Source organism: Chrysoperla carnea, chromosome 1 (assembly GCF_905475395.1).
Source record: "Chrysoperla carnea chromosome 1, inChrCarn1.1, whole genome shotgun sequence".
Taxonomy (NCBI): domain Eukaryota; kingdom Metazoa; phylum Arthropoda; class Insecta; order Neuroptera; family Chrysopidae; genus Chrysoperla; species Chrysoperla carnea.
The window spans coordinates 71662729-71679161 of record NC_058337.1 but is presented as its reverse complement, the minus strand read 5'-3'; the positions used below and the strand labels follow the sequence as shown (position 1 = coordinate 71679161).

Genomic DNA, 16433 nt, shown 5'->3' with positions numbered 1-16433 from the left:
AAAATAAGAGTCGTACATTAGACATCTTATATAATCATATAAAATTATCATTTAGATACGATGTCTTCTGCCAAAGCCAATATGTTGTTCTAAAACACTACAGAAGGTCACAAACATTATTTTATAGAAAATCGTTTTATTCAAATGGAAAACGACGAAATATAAATTCGATGGAATCAAATTAAAATGGGAAAAATCGCTAGTCGACACGAAACTTACTAATTCTCTCTCTCAAAAATTGATTCGAGAAATATCTTTAATGAATTTTACAAAATATTCACGGCTAGAAAAGTGATTTTAATTTTTACAATTCCTTGCAATACTTCGAACAGCTAGCTCCAGATAATATGACGAATTGTAGCGGAATTATTTGATAAAATTTACCCACAGCATGAAGAAACGTCTGGAAAAAACGGTAAGTCAAAGCATTCATTTTTTATAAATCGGGGCCAATAGTGGCGGACAAACTTTCAGGCAAAACTGGCAGGCAATTCCCTTCTCCTTTGCCCTCCTAAAAGGGATAAAGTGGTTCGTTTGCTAGTGGAGAGTGCGGCCGTTACGGAAGTTATTTTGCAAGCGGCATTTTTTTTTCTTCAGTTTTTACTTACTTTGGTTTGCAGCAATTTTTGGAAATTCTCTCACGCTTGATTTCAATTATCTTCAGTGTCTGCCACTATTTTTCCATAAAAGTGCATGTTGTAACAAGCAAATCGCACTTGAGTTTATCCGGTTAGGATCCCATCCCCCCCGAAACCGACAGTTAATTTTTTCTGCCACTATTTTTCCCGGTTTATAAAAATAGATGATTTGAGTTTCCGTTGCTTCACGATTAGGGTCCTCTTTTCCCCACATTCCTACACCACTCTCTATCAGGATAATAGCCGTTCTGCCATATATATGTCCTATGAGAGAAAATGATTCACATCGACTCAGGAGCTTATTAACTACGCGGCAGAATGTTAGGGTTCATGCATTTCTTGACGTGCCATATCTTAGAATCAAACCATTGCACAGTGTTTCGTTACAAGCCAGCGGGGCAAAAATAATAAGGACGTGAAGTAAACAACCTCTTGTAGGTACCAAATTCCAAAATATCAAAGGGTAAACATGTCACTTTAAAAGTGTGGTTAAAAGTACAGTGATAACAAACGTTGTATTGCATTTGAAAATCAGTTGCGTTATTGGCACACTTACGATGACATCTCTTTAAATTTGTGGTATACTGGAATGTAATTTTCGCGATGGAGCATTTTGTCGAAGGTATGTTCTCTATTTTTATGTATTTTTTTATATTAAATCACTCACATTTTTAGTGTACCATGAGTAAATTGATAGAAATATTTTATATATTAAATTTAAACTTTAAAGGGTTGCAACTTTTTGTATCCAAATGTATCCATCTAGATTTTTCGATTAATATATATTTTTAATCCCAAAAAGGCTCGCAAGTAAAACTATTGCCCTTGTTCAGAACGAGCCATAGCTTTGACGAAAACGGATTTTTTCGAAGAATGGCTAAAACGTGACAAAAGTGAACAAATAATTCATCGGATTTTTGATGTTTTATGTAATAAACATTATAGTCTAAAATTAAGTGAAAAGTGGGCTTTATCAAAATGTAATATGGAAATGTTCTTAATAATCAAACCGAAAAATTGGTTAGGTGGGTGCGGTGTAGAATTGACAGTATGTGTAAACCAGCCGTGCCCTTGAACGTCCTCAGAAGGTCAGCCTAACGAAGAGACAAAGAGAAATAGATATGTTGGAAACTCGATCTGCAATTGAGCTAATTACAGCAGCAGAATTAGCCACTAGAAAGGAAGAGCATCAAATTTGCTAAGCAAAATAAACAAGTTGGTGAAAGCCTAAAAAAGATTACGCGTTCTGTACAAAACAGGCAGTTAAATCCAGGCGAAGTGTTAGGTTATTATGTAGACTTCAAATCTACTTCGCGTTGGTCTTTCAATGAGTATCATCTCCCAGTAAATACAATATTTAATGTTAATATTATAATGTGTTATACATTACACAGAAAGGAGCTTAAATTGTTTTTGGTATGTTTGGTTTAAATGTCAATTTTAATACATGCATACATACATACTCCAAACACAAAACATATCATCTTTAGTACTCTAACTTTTGTACTACGTCGAGTCGAACGAAGTTATAAGAAGGAAGGTCGTCTACATTGAAGAAACTTACAGACAAGAAATTTTACTTCCAGAGAAATATCATAAACATGATATTATTTGAATATGAATTTTGACTTATTCTATATCTCACACTAACATAACAATCATTGGTGTATTCTATTCTTCTTTCCCATACCTGACTCCACAGCTATATCCTTTGTATATTATAGTTAAGAATACAGCTCTTTAAATGCAACAAAATATATCATGGATTTCAAAATGCTTAAAATTGTTCAGACTACTTGGGAAGTTAATAAATAAGTCAACGCTCAGTGAAATAAAACGATATTATAAATATTATCAAAGATAAAAAATGAGAACTCTAGGATATTTCAAAATAAATTTCGATTTGCTAATTTGGCAACGAGTAACATACACAATAAAAGTAATTACGTCGATTAGCTAATTCATACATATGATGACTACTTGGTAGTCGAAATACGTATTTATATAATACTACAAATTGATCTAGGAAATTGAGACAAAAATCGAAATTTAAAACGATATTAATCAAGAGAAATAGAAAGATATACTAGGAATTGAGGATCAACCACATTTGGAAGAAAGTACTCTAAATGCAAATATTTAATGACATTTTTTTTTTAATGTTTATCAAAAGCAGGAAAAAACTACCCGTTTTACTGCTGACCCAATAGACGAGTAAGCTATTGGACTTCCAAGCCGAATACGTTGCAGGGTTCAATCGCGGGACCCGATATGTCGATATTTGTAATTGTCATTTAATGGAAGTCGGTGATTTTCCGTTTACTAATTACACCAACTATCTACTGAGAAAAGCTCATCTTTGGTCAATTTGTAAATGTTAAAATTATTTTTGAAATTTCTAACACCACGGAAGACTTGGAGCTCTTGGAAGACGATGTTACAACTGTAATTTAATGGAAGTCGATGATTTTTCGTTTACTTACTACGCCAACTATCTACTGACAAAAACTCAACTTTGGTCAATTTGTATATTTTAAAATTATTTTTGCAATGTCTAACACCTGGGAAAATGAATTCTACAACATTTTTGTAATTAAAGCCTGACTTTTTCTCATTTTTTTGATTTTAAATAATCGATAAAAATAAGTTTCTTCTTTGGTCAAATTGTACATTTAAAAAAATGGTTTTTTGCGACCTTTCAGGCCCTTTGGTTTGGTGGTAAAACCAATAGCTTACTCATTTATTGTGTCAGTAGTGTGGATAAAATGTGTTCTCAACCTTGCTCAAATTATTACTTAAAAACTATTATCAGCTCCCATGCCATAATCGGAAGTAAAAATAACATATTTTAACGTTATGGAATAAGCATATTAATGAGAAAAATTAGTATTTATGTGATTAAACTAAAAAATTCAAAATCGACAATGTTTATCAAAATAAACTAAAAATTGTTCGTCGCAAATTGCTTGGTAACGTCTTATTGAAAATTAAGGTTGAAAATTTAATAATTTTTTAATACCTTCGAAATGAATTTTTTTATGAAAAAAAAAATTGTGTTTAGATCATGCATAAATTATTGGTTTCCATAAGAATATACTAGTTTAACCTAAAAATTGGTCACATGGGCGTAAATCAACTGTCAGCCCAAGGTAGAACAAAACAGAAAGTTTTGGTCTAGAGGGGTGGAAATAAGAAATTCAACAGTATCTTGGTATAAACACATACTTAGCCAAATAAATTATAAGTAAATACAAGTTTAGGAGAGCGCAACCACTCTGACCTTCCCTCTCTTACGTCCAGGTACTTGAACACCATCGAAAACTCAAAAATTGTTACTCCTCATTTTTTCTTTATTTTGATGTGTTTTGTGAAATTCCACCGTCAAATCGTAATCGATATCTTAATCGCACCAACCTTCCAAGTAGTCCTAAAATTTTTTTGCACATTTACATTTATTTCCTAAGAAGCAGTTTACACTAAGCCTATACTTAATTACATTGTACAACTGGACCTAAATGATTACGAAAGTTTCCATCAATATTGTGATTCCAAAATACTTTAAAGTAATGCTATTGATTTTATTTTCTGATATACAAATATTCTCTGATAATCACATCTTATTGTGGATACCCGGTATAATGTTAACAGATAAGCAGGTGGGTGCACAATATATAAACGAACGTTTATAACATGGGAGGTGGTTCTTCCATCTTTTTCATCTCCGACTTCAACATTCAGAAATAACTAAATCTTGTTATTTATGTTGCTGAATAATTCAATTATTTTATATGATTATTGTCTAGAGGGAGTTCTTCTAAGTGAAATTATTAGAGAAAGCACAAGGACTTTCTACATTCAAACAAATTGATACAAAATTGTAATTCATATACCTCATATATATGTATAATTATTATGGAATTACTTTTACATATATGAAATATATATGAAACGTATTAATTTAAATTATTTACGAAAAATTACATTTGAAAATATTAAAATAAGATTAAAGATTTAAAAGGCACACAAAGTACAACGCACCCGATTATCCAATTACGACAATCTACATGTTTGGATATCAATTTTAAAGCAAAAAATTATGCCTAGAAATTTGACTCCTTTGGCCCCTTAACATAAATATATATAGTTTCGGCAAAACCTATGGAGAAATATTAAATATTATATCCAAATTCAAAAAAAATACTAAATTTTCTCGTAAACTAGAAGAACTAAAATTTAAGTTTGAAAGTTTTTTGAGAAGTCATTGATATATCCGTACCAATCGAATTTTTCAAAAGGATTATTTATATTCGAACGAATAACAGAGAGTTATTTTTACCTCGAGACTTATCTCATAAGAGTTCGCCATGAAAATATAAACCCGTAAGTATACCTTATTATACTTCTGTCTGTATTTATTGTTACCTTTTCACGAAAGTTCTGGGCCAATCTTTGAAAGATAATTATCAATTTTCTGGAATATGATTTATCGGCGGAGGTTATCTCACTTTTTAGTATAATCTACGCAAAAAGTCACACTAATTAACAAGAAATTTTAAAGTTTTGAAGGGGCAAACAATAAATATTAAAAATATCCAATAACCACCGACAAACCGATCAATGATTTTTTGAAGAATTTTTACTAACATTATAGTTTTCGCCAGTATTCTGAAAATATTTATTAATAAGATTACATTTAATTTTAAATATTAAAAAAAAAATTATTGACGAATTTCAAAACTATTTATGCTACTTATGGTAACTAACGCACCACTTTTCCAGAAATTCGCCAAAATTGTTTTCCAGGAAGCACTTGCGGTACAAAAAAATTTTAATGTTCATATAAACAAAATATTTACAGATAATTCATATTTGTACGAAAATCTGAAGTAGTTTTATTATATTTCTATAGAATCAACACAGCCGTTTTTTACCATTAATTTACTTTTTGATACTTTGTGTTATCAAAAATGAATTTGTACATACTTATTCAACAATAACACCTAGCCAAGATACGTATCACTTGAAATTAAAAAGAATGTTATGATTTCTTCTTGAACAGACCTAAACTAGCTATATCGAGACCAAACTTTGAACTTTAAAGTATGTTTTCGAGCCTAATAGCACAATAGGGTATTCCACTATTTTTGAAAAAGTACTTCAAAATGTTGATTTTGCTAATCAAAAGTCACCAAAAATATTAATTATTTCGCAAAAATACACACGCTTCCTTGCCAAAAACTTAAATTAATTTTTAAACCTTTTTTAAACTATCAAAAACGCGGGCATTCAATTTGATGACGTAATATGGGTATCACTATACGAAATAACACAAATAATTTTGACAGATATATTCATAGACATCTGATTATAATAAATATAAATACATATTATCTATGTATATATTATACCCAGCTTTCTACCGTGAACTAACTGATGATCTATGACTCATACCGCTATGACATCACAGCAGGGCTTACCCGCGTTTCAGGTCACTAGATATACAGTTTAAAAATTACGATTTTTAATTTGAATATTTTAAAAGAAAAATGTGCTTTTATGAGTCGAAATCAGAATATTTAAGTTTATTTTTATATAAATTTTAACTTTTTTCAAATTTCATGATTTATTTTTGACTAACGATAATACCCTATTAAATTGATTCGAATTTATATTTTTGTTAAATATAAGTTATTTTAAAAATCAGAATTAAAAGATCGAACTACTTAAATTAAACTGTGTGCTTTAAAAATGTACTTTGCTTTTTTAAATGTTGGTGTCGATAAAACAACTAAAGTATAGATGGCGTCATCGAAAGCCATTAATTTTGATTTTACTCAATCCAATTTTAATAATCTTAAAGAAGAGGAAGAATTATTCATTAGAAACTTTTATCAGAAACCAATAAAATAAAATCACATTATACATAAACCAGTTGCCATTCTCAATTATTTTAAGTTAAGATTTTCCAAAATTACTGTTAAAGTTGTAATAAAGTTCATCGTAGAAAGAAATTCGACGACCAGACGTTACTTTAATAAATTACACTATAATAAAATAATTTCGATCATAGTATAAAATAATGTTATTACGTACGTACATACAAAGTATAAAATTATGTTACACACAAAATCTAACTAGCCCAACCGTTACCATAAAAGAATTTCTAAAAACAATTTCAAACAATTTTTATTTAAAAACAAATACTTACAAAACAATATACAGAGAGTTCATAAAATTTAACGATTCACACGTACAAAATCTTCAGTTATAAATTGGATCGGTTAAAGGGTCAGGTAAGCGGTCTCAACACTGTCTCAGAAAAAATCTATTGACCTTTCCCTAAATCTTCTCCGTTTAGTAAAGCTAATTATTTCCTCGATGTCCATCTCCGTCGCTTCTTCCGAATTGTTTACAAAGCCTTCTCTCGAGTAATAAAACAATACTTAAAAATGTTGTTTCTTTTTAAACCAAACGCTTATTTGCTTCAATTTTTCACACACAACCCGAAAAAATTTTTAGTGATGTTCATCTTTGCCGCCTTTTTTTGACCATTTACAAAACCGTTTTGAGAGTATAAAAACAATATTTAAGAGAAATATTTAAAGCGCGATCAAATTTTATAAAGATTTTTCAATAAATAGTTCTTATAAGAAAATACTTATTTAAATTTTTGCTCTCTTGCAATTGATACAAAATCGATTATAATATTGGCCAATCATTTTATTCCATTTCTGATATAAACCAACATATATATATATCAGATATTCTAGATATATTATCAGAAATTCTGATAAGCGCCGCGGCCGGAAAGAATGTACACAGACTTTATATTGAGGATCAAAATTAAAATGTGCAAAATGAGCCGGATTAGCCATTTTAATATATACACCAAAATATCTCGTTTTTTAAACTAGCCAATCAAAAAATAACTTAAACAAAAGTTGCAGACTTTGATGGGAGACATTATGATCTGAAATTAGTTTGAATCTAGTGCTTCGTGTTTCTTTAATAGCATATGTAGATCCTAAACGGTAAGAGACACAATAGCACTTTAAATAAGACAATTTATTCTCATAAAAAACTAACAACTTTGGTTTAAAACAGTTTTTCGAAAAAGGGTAGCTTTCGGAGGACATGTCACTTAAAAATATCTCATTATTGCATTTAATCGAAAGAAAATACGCTTAATACGCTTCTTTTAATCACTTTTTTCTGAAAAATGATTTCAACAAAAATTGATAGTTTTTTTTAGGATCATCTTTCTAATTTTAAGTATTATTCTATCTTTTACCGTTTAGGATCTAAATTGGCTAATAAAGAAACCCGAATAATAGATTAACTGCAAAACGAGATAAAGGTGTATAGATTAAAACAGCCCTATATAAGACAAAATTTTTACCAATGTTTTCATGATACCAAAAGTGATTTTAATTTTTATTTCTTTAGTTTATTTGTTTTTTCCTACAATATGTTTTATGGAACTTTAAAGACACTCCGTAAAATCTATAGAGCTATTACTGAATCGTGTGCACCTTATTTGTTCTTACATGAATGGAAAAATCAAATACCTCAAAACATCTGGTTACTTTAATAACAAAGTGTTTGAAGCGTTTTCTTTTCGATATGTTGCGAGGAGAAAAAATTACATAGAAGGGTATATATCTCTATCTATATCTCTCTCCCCATCACCATAATATCAAAATATTATCCATATCCAATATGCTTGTAAGTATCACATTAAAGGTGAAGTTATTAAGCCCGCTACGCGCATTAGAACTATTTAATGATTGAGCAATTTTTTACTGAATCTATACATGAATGTTTATATTTTTGACTACATTTTCGAAATCAATTTTCAAAATAGTATGACTCAATCAAGATATACAATTGGAGAAAAAAATTCGGTACTTTTGGAAATTAGTTTCGATGCTATTGTAGTACTTACAGCTTACTAAAAGTTCTAACTTTAAGAACAGTAAGGGTCTCTTGATTTTTTATTATATATGCTTCCTATGAATCCCATGGTAGAAAAAGTGGAAAATATTTGAAACAAAACAGGTCATTCATTTCTATCGTAAGAATTATATTTTCAAAGTTGCTGTTGGGACTTGGCCTATGATAGCATTCGGTATTTGCGCATTTATTACGTTGCATTTAAATTTTGTCACAAAAAGAACACTTAGGCTCAATTTAAAGTCAATATTTACACTTAATGCTATCGTTTTGCTTTTCTTAGATTTTCTTAGAAATTGATATAAATCGGATACGAGCTACGATGTTTTAGAGCAAAGTTTTATAAATTTTAGTCCGCCTGTTTTAAAATTCTATCTATCTAAAAGTTAATCAGATTTAATCTGAACCTAGCAGATTATTCGAGGCAGCGCTCACTCTCTACTAGATTTAAAGTAGAAGGCCTACTGCTTTGGTTTTTATTTTAGAAACTAGAGCTTTCTTTCATTCGAAAGTAATATCGTAAAACTGGAGCGGCGGCAAGAATGAATTTTTTTATATAAAGAACAATTTTTAAACTTAAATTTTTATCAATTTACAAGATTGATATAAAATTTTCAGCTCGTCTTCTCTTCATTTTTAAGCTATCGTGCTCACGGGCCTACGAACAAGCGCACAAACGGAAATGGACTAATTGGGTGATTTTAAGAACACCTGTACCAAAATTTTGTTAGTACCATTAATATTTCTAAGCGTTGCAAACTTGACTAAGCGTTACTAAATTTAAATACCTTGATACAGTTTATCAAACGATTATATATATATATATATATATATATACATATAACGTTTAATATATAAGAGTATCATAATAAAAGGGTTATTATTAATAAAGCTTTCTGAAATTGTTTCTGAGATTCTCATGCAGCGGGCTAAATAATGCTCGCCTTCATTCAATCGTGCGGCTACATGAATTTTATATTTAAAAAAAATAGTGAAAATAAACAATTGACTGAGAAAATTGTTGAAAAAAAACTGGATAGATAAACAGTGTCGAATATCAGTATTTGTATTACTTTTATGAATATTAGATAAGTTTAAAAAAACAAATGATACATGTATCTAAAATGGCGGCCATTTGTCCCTCCAAATAAGAATATTATTTTTCTTTTTTGGATTCTAGATACTCTGAAACGAATTTTTAAACAAAAAAATTTTTCCCCGAAAATTGACTACTTTGAACCCCTTATATTATCGAATGTATTTAAAATGAAATTTTCGATAGCCAGAAGAAACATGTTAATCAATTTTTTCCAACGGTTTTTTGCAGAATTCAGCTCTATTGCTTGGTTAAGAACTTAAGATCACGTTCACCCCAATCACCCTATGAAATTTCAGCTTGATATCTCTTTTCGTTTTTGAGTTATCGTGTTCACGGACGGACAGATGATCAGACGAAAATTTGGTTTTTAGCATCAATATTTCAAAGCGGTACAAACTTGGGACAAAACTTAATATACTCTGATATTTTTCATATAAAAGGTATAAAATACTAACAATATTCACTAAAACCAACGGTTGTAGAGATCAATTTTAAAACGTATTCAAATATTCAAAATAATGTAACATTTGAATATTTGTATGAGTTGTTATAAAATTGGTTGAGCTGAGTATTATCTTAGTCAATTATACTTTCATCATTATTTGGAATCAAACTGAAGATTCGTTAAAATAATCTATTCAATTCGAATAAAAATTTGTCGACTTAATGTTTTATTTATAAGGCCTTGTATTGATAAAAACCAAAAAAAGAAAAGTTTTAGTAATTTTCAATAAATCATTATATACATAGGAGGCAATTTTTTTTCATCAGGATTTTAACGGGGGTTCTTAACAAGTAGTTTAACCCAAAATCATTCAGCGGCGTATCCATGCAATTTTTTCCGTTAATATTTCGCAAAAAATTTTTTTCCCTTGTACTAATAAGGTGAGTTTTCACTACCACTTCCTATTTTCGTTAACCAAACACATGTGCTTCTCTTTAAATTACAAATGGTGATATACCTACCTATAACACTGCACCGTCGCCTTTCACATGCCTTCTAATATCTTCAACATGAATTTAAAATAACCATGAATTTAAAATAATAAATCAATATTTTCAATATACTTCCAATAGGTTTAATTAACGTAAAAATCTAGATATTTCCGAACTAACTATTATTTAATAAGCCAATAAACAGAATAAACTTTTTCAAACAATTTTTTCAAACACGCATTTTTTCAAAACACGAACAGTTTGAGGGTCACTACACTTTCGGACCTGATTCATAGTAATATTAAGGCTGTTGTCTTCCTACAATATTGAAAAAATATTTTACATTATATTCACGGTAAGGATATATGAATTTGTAGTGATATATGGTATAATTTTTGTCTTTACAAACTTATATTATAGCTGTTACTCTCACAACCACAATATGCTAATATAGTTGTCTCTGTTCAACAATAAAATTGATGAAGTTTGCGTTATTATAGCTCTACAATAAAACGGTCAATAATTTTGGTTTTATTCTTTTAACTTAGAATAGATACATATATATTCAGTTAGTTTTTTGAAAATTTCTGAAAGTTTTTTCTAAGAATTAAAAACTTGTGAACAGCACAACCTCTCCTACGCTTCTCCGTGTTAATGATTCGAACTTTAATTATGTTTATCCCTAGGTCAATGGAGTTCAAATCTTTACGATAATTGTAATATAATATCATTAATATAAATGATCGATATAAGTATAAAACAATAAGAATAAAATAATTTACAAATTTCTGATGATATGAGTGAGACAATTACAGCCTTACATGAAACTTTCTCAGTGATTTCGACATCAGCTCTGTACAAATATGATATTATATTTAATTTACATAATGTATTGTAAATAGTTAGAGCATTGAGTAGATACAGGTTTTATGTTTATTAAATATTGGATTAAGGATTTCAAAACTTGACAATCTACGAATGTACATATATAGTCAAAATTATGCTGAATTTAGGATTCTCTACAATAATATTAATAACAATAATAAACTCATAGTTTAAATCACATGAGAAATCAATATTTGTATTCCTATTCCTGTGTGCAATAAATGATAAATTACGGGTAAATTTATTTAGTTATGACGTTTATATACATAAATAATATAAATATAAATGATCATGATATAATCGAGAAGAGTTCGGAAACAGAATGTATTTTTGTCCAACAAATAATTTCGAACTTATCACTAAATAATTTCTTATGAGTGTAATTAATTCAATTTCTGTTTTAATTCATCTTCAGTCTATCTTAATCGATCGATTTCATTATTTGCTTTTGAATAGACAATTTTATGTCCTTTCAAATAATGTATCACAAGAAAGGGAGTGCTATTTTAAATTTCAATGTGGAGGTAGCTTGAGCCGAAGGGATGAAACCAAAAATTCTCAAGGTATCCTTTTTGAACTCCACCTCCCCTTGATATCTAAATTGCCGTATTTTCCCTCAAAACAATAATTTCATCAGGTCAATAGTTATTAAGGATTGGTAAATTTTAAATTGAATACACAGTATAATTGATGAAGTGATTAGGGGCTAGGGGCACTACGAAAGACTAGGTACACTCCATTTACAAAGCTTCTATGAAAATTGCATGATTGTGGAATAGCAATATAAGTAATTTATGGTACTGATAAACTTTGTAATATTGGTGCACATATCAGATTTGACTGTAAAGCAAACAGTAGATATTTTGATTATTTCTATCGAGGAAAAATATTTTTCACGCAACTAAAAAAGTTAATTGAGATGAAGTCATATCCAATACAAGTCATTATCTACGATTATAACTTTCGATTTCCGAGAGAGATGCGAATAAATAATCAAACTAAATATAAATAAGTGAAAAATACCATGTATAGACAATGTTGATTAGGCAATCGTTTGTTTTTTACGTCATGTAAGTGAAGAAAGACAGCCACTCTTACACACAAAGTAATATGAATATCTTTCTTCTCACTTCCTCAGTGAACCCTAATTTGCGGCTTCACGAGTAAACAGTAATATGTATTTAAAAAAAGCTTCAAACAAACCTATGTTGCTCATTTAAGAACTCGACCTCAGTTTTTAGGTACTGAGGGCGATTTATTAATTTCAGCTTCTTTTCTCTTTTCGTTATTGAGTTATCGTGTTTACAGACAAACAGAAGGACAGACGGACAGCCGGGAATGGAGTAATTATGTGATTTCATAAAAACCTATACCAAAATTTTGTTCCAAGCATCAATATTTTTAAGCCTTACAAACTTGGGACTTATCTTGATATATTTCATATATACATGGTATAATAATTTTTTACATATAACATTTTCTAACTAACTTCAATAACTTGGCACACGTCATCATTTTTCATCATCAATGCCACGTTAGCCTGCGGAATCTACTAATAGACCAAACACACGTACTCCGCTTTAAATTACAAATGGTGATATACCTAGAGCACTGCACCGTCGCCTTTCACATGCCTTCTAATATCTTCAACATGAATTTAAAATAATAAATCAATATTTTCAATATAGTTCAAATAGGTTTAATTTCACTCGCCACTAATGTCATCACGTATCCAAAATACATGGTGAGGAGAATTTGATATACAGGCTGTTCTATAATTGATAGTACAAAAATACACTATTCGATTAAGCTTTCTTCTTTCTTTAAGATGAACTTTCCGAGATAATTCATAAAATCAATAAATTTATCAAAGAAAGGATGTACATCGTATATTTGTATCAGTATTATCATAATAGGTGGAGGAGTGACTTAACAATTTTTTTATAAAATATTTTCAACGATCATTTGAGGAATTTAATAAGCTCAAAAAATTAATTTTTAGCTTCGTTTTTCAGGTTTGTAAATTGTTTTAAACTGCCAATATCTCGAAATAAGTGAACTTTACGAAAAAGGGGTTTTTTACGTAAAATGATCAAAAGAAGCATTTGCCTTCAGTACGTTTACTTCAAAAAATTGACATTTGATTGTTTCTGTAGAGGAAGGATATACAAAATTGAAGGAACGGGAGTTCTGACCACATTCGGCATATTTATCTATAAGCTTTTCAGAACAAGAATCAATTAATAAAATGCGCTCCTCACAATTTGCAAACTCAAATATCTTCAGCTCCTGGGCTATTAAAACGAATAGCTTATTTATAGCAATAATAATGAAAGAAAGTTAGATAATTTGATAATTAAATGTGACGATAAAGACAGCAAACTGTTTTTGTTTTATTATACTGTAATTGGATAAAATTGATTTTTTATTAATTGATTTGATGAATTATCTCGAAAAGTAGACATCAGATTGAAATTTAATAAAAAGTTTTTACGTTCAGCTTGATAAGCTTAATAGAGTATTGTATTTTTTTTACTATCACTTATAGAGCAGCCTGTATATTAAATTAGTAAGGAATGGAAAAGATGGAGGAAGAGGTAAATTGTCCCAGTCCCTCATATTATACGTTTAAATGTACGATTTTTTAGACAGGCTTTCTAAATGGTCCAATATATTATTGTCAAACACTGTCTACATACAGAGAATATCTACATATTATCACACATAATTGTCAATAATACATCCAACAATTATTAATTAATTCTAAGCGAACATATATAATATATTGAGGTCTGAGATCTGGATCAGGTCAGGACGTCATCATCCTCAAAATAAGTTAATTAACCTAACACCTAAATTCTAAAATTAAACATATTACCTAATCATAATTATTTATAGATTTTAAGAAAAATAAAATACTTTAAATTGCAATTATCTAGTCAGCAAAAACTATTTTATAATAATTTTAATATTTATTTTATACTGTAAAACAAATTTGTTTGAATTTATTTATTCACTATAAAAATTATGAAGATAATTAGCAAAACATACAGTAATATATAATATAAACTTGGACATACAGAAATATAATCGCTTGAGTCAACAGTCTATTTCCAAGTCTGCCTTAACAATTAGACTTCGGTGGTGGCAGCATTAACGACCTGATAACCAGGGTACACAAACAATATACACCAATGAATAAAGTATTTCGACCTCCACATTGGCGGCCAAAACTAAACACTTCCTTTGGCAAATAAAATTTTATCCTGAGTATAGTGCGTTATGCCAGTTGAGTCCACCGAAAAATATCGGTTTTCCGGGGATCTCCGGGTGCAAGTGATATATTCGATAATTATTGATTTTTGATAATAATATGCTAATAATTATTTAGATAGGAAAGTAACGAGACAAATGATGATAGCTGATGATCGGAGTCGATCAGTTTGAATAAATTCCCGATTTTCGATAAAAAATGAATTTCTATCATTTTGCTACCACAATATCCATTTTAAATGAAATTATGAAGGCATAAATTTCTAGGTAATGAAAAAATAAGATTTTTTCCTGTGGACCAAATTAAGATCTGACGCCATTCGGTCGAATAACATGAACTTAAAGTATCAAAAAAAGATTTTTTTGTTTTGAGTTGTCCGTTTGATTAAGCTATTTTTAGACGAAAAAACTTTAGCCTAGAAGTTTAAATAAGAAAGTTTAAATTACAAAGTAATAAGTCAAAAAAGTCCATCTACGACTCAAAGATAAGTATGGACAAAGTTTTAAGCTTTAGAGATATCCTGTAGGTACTTTCTGGACGTTTTTAATGCACGTATTCGCGTTATGTAACATGATATTTAAATATGTTGCACACGAAAAAGTATTATCTTGTAGACATTGAAAAGCAGCCAATAGTTTGGCCCAAATTAGATATTTTGGCCGCAAAATAAAAAAACTTTAAACTATTATTACTAGAATAATTTTTAACGGAATTTGATTTTCCGGATATAATTCGATGCGTTTTCTTTTATTATCAAGAATGAATATGAATGGTGCTACCTGCGAAAATTAATATTTTCAACTTCTGTTCGAAAATCCCACTTGCGAATAGAAAAACTGAAACTCGGTTGCCTCAGGTTACTTTAACACATCGTAAACCAATAATTTTTATTTGCCAAAAATATTTTAGCCAAAAAACAATTCCTGGCGGAAATATGAGGAACATAGTTTTTTTGACTCTCGTTTATTGGATTTATAGTACTATAAATGACAATAATTTATTAATTAAATTAAATCAACATTACTATAATATACTGATAGATAAGGTATATACAGCGTGCCGAATTTAAGATGAAGACATTCTCATATTTTCTTTTTTTTTGGGAATATCGATTAAAGTTATACAGGGTCATACAGGGATGAGACCTATTTTTTAAAATACTTAACCGAAATTTGAACTTTAAGCCTACTACAAATTGGCAAATAGGGCCGATTCTTAAAATTTTGTCTAGCGTCAGAGATTGTTAGAGATATCGAAAAAAATTGTAAAAAAAAGTTGTTTAGAATTTCTTTTTATAGCCATATATCGATTTTCATGACAAAATTAGCATAAATATTTTGGTCCACACTCAGTTTACTGAAATATTTGGATACATTACACTATTAAATTATCATTTTGTCCTGTTTTTACATTCCATGGCACTTTATTGTTTAATTTTATAACTAGTGTGCTATGGAATGTTAAAACTGGACAAATTAATAATTAAACAGTATTATGTATGCAAATATTTCAATAAACTTGAAATACTTTTGAGTTAAGACCAAAATAAAAATGCGAATATTATCATTAAAATCGGTATGGGGGTATAGAAAAGTATTCTAAGCAACTTTTTCCAATAATTTTTTGATATCTCCAACCATTTCTTACA

The 16433-nt window shown here is 29.3% G+C and overlaps 1 protein-coding gene across 1 annotated transcript in view; it reads right to left on the bottom strand.

Annotated features, from left to right (window-relative positions):
* LOC123301211 (methionine--tRNA ligase, mitochondrial) overlaps window positions 1-16433 on the bottom strand; it is a gene marked incomplete at its 3' end in the record, with an annotated part of 158096 nt that overhangs the window by 47454 nt on the left and 94209 nt on the right. The window lies entirely within an intron of this gene.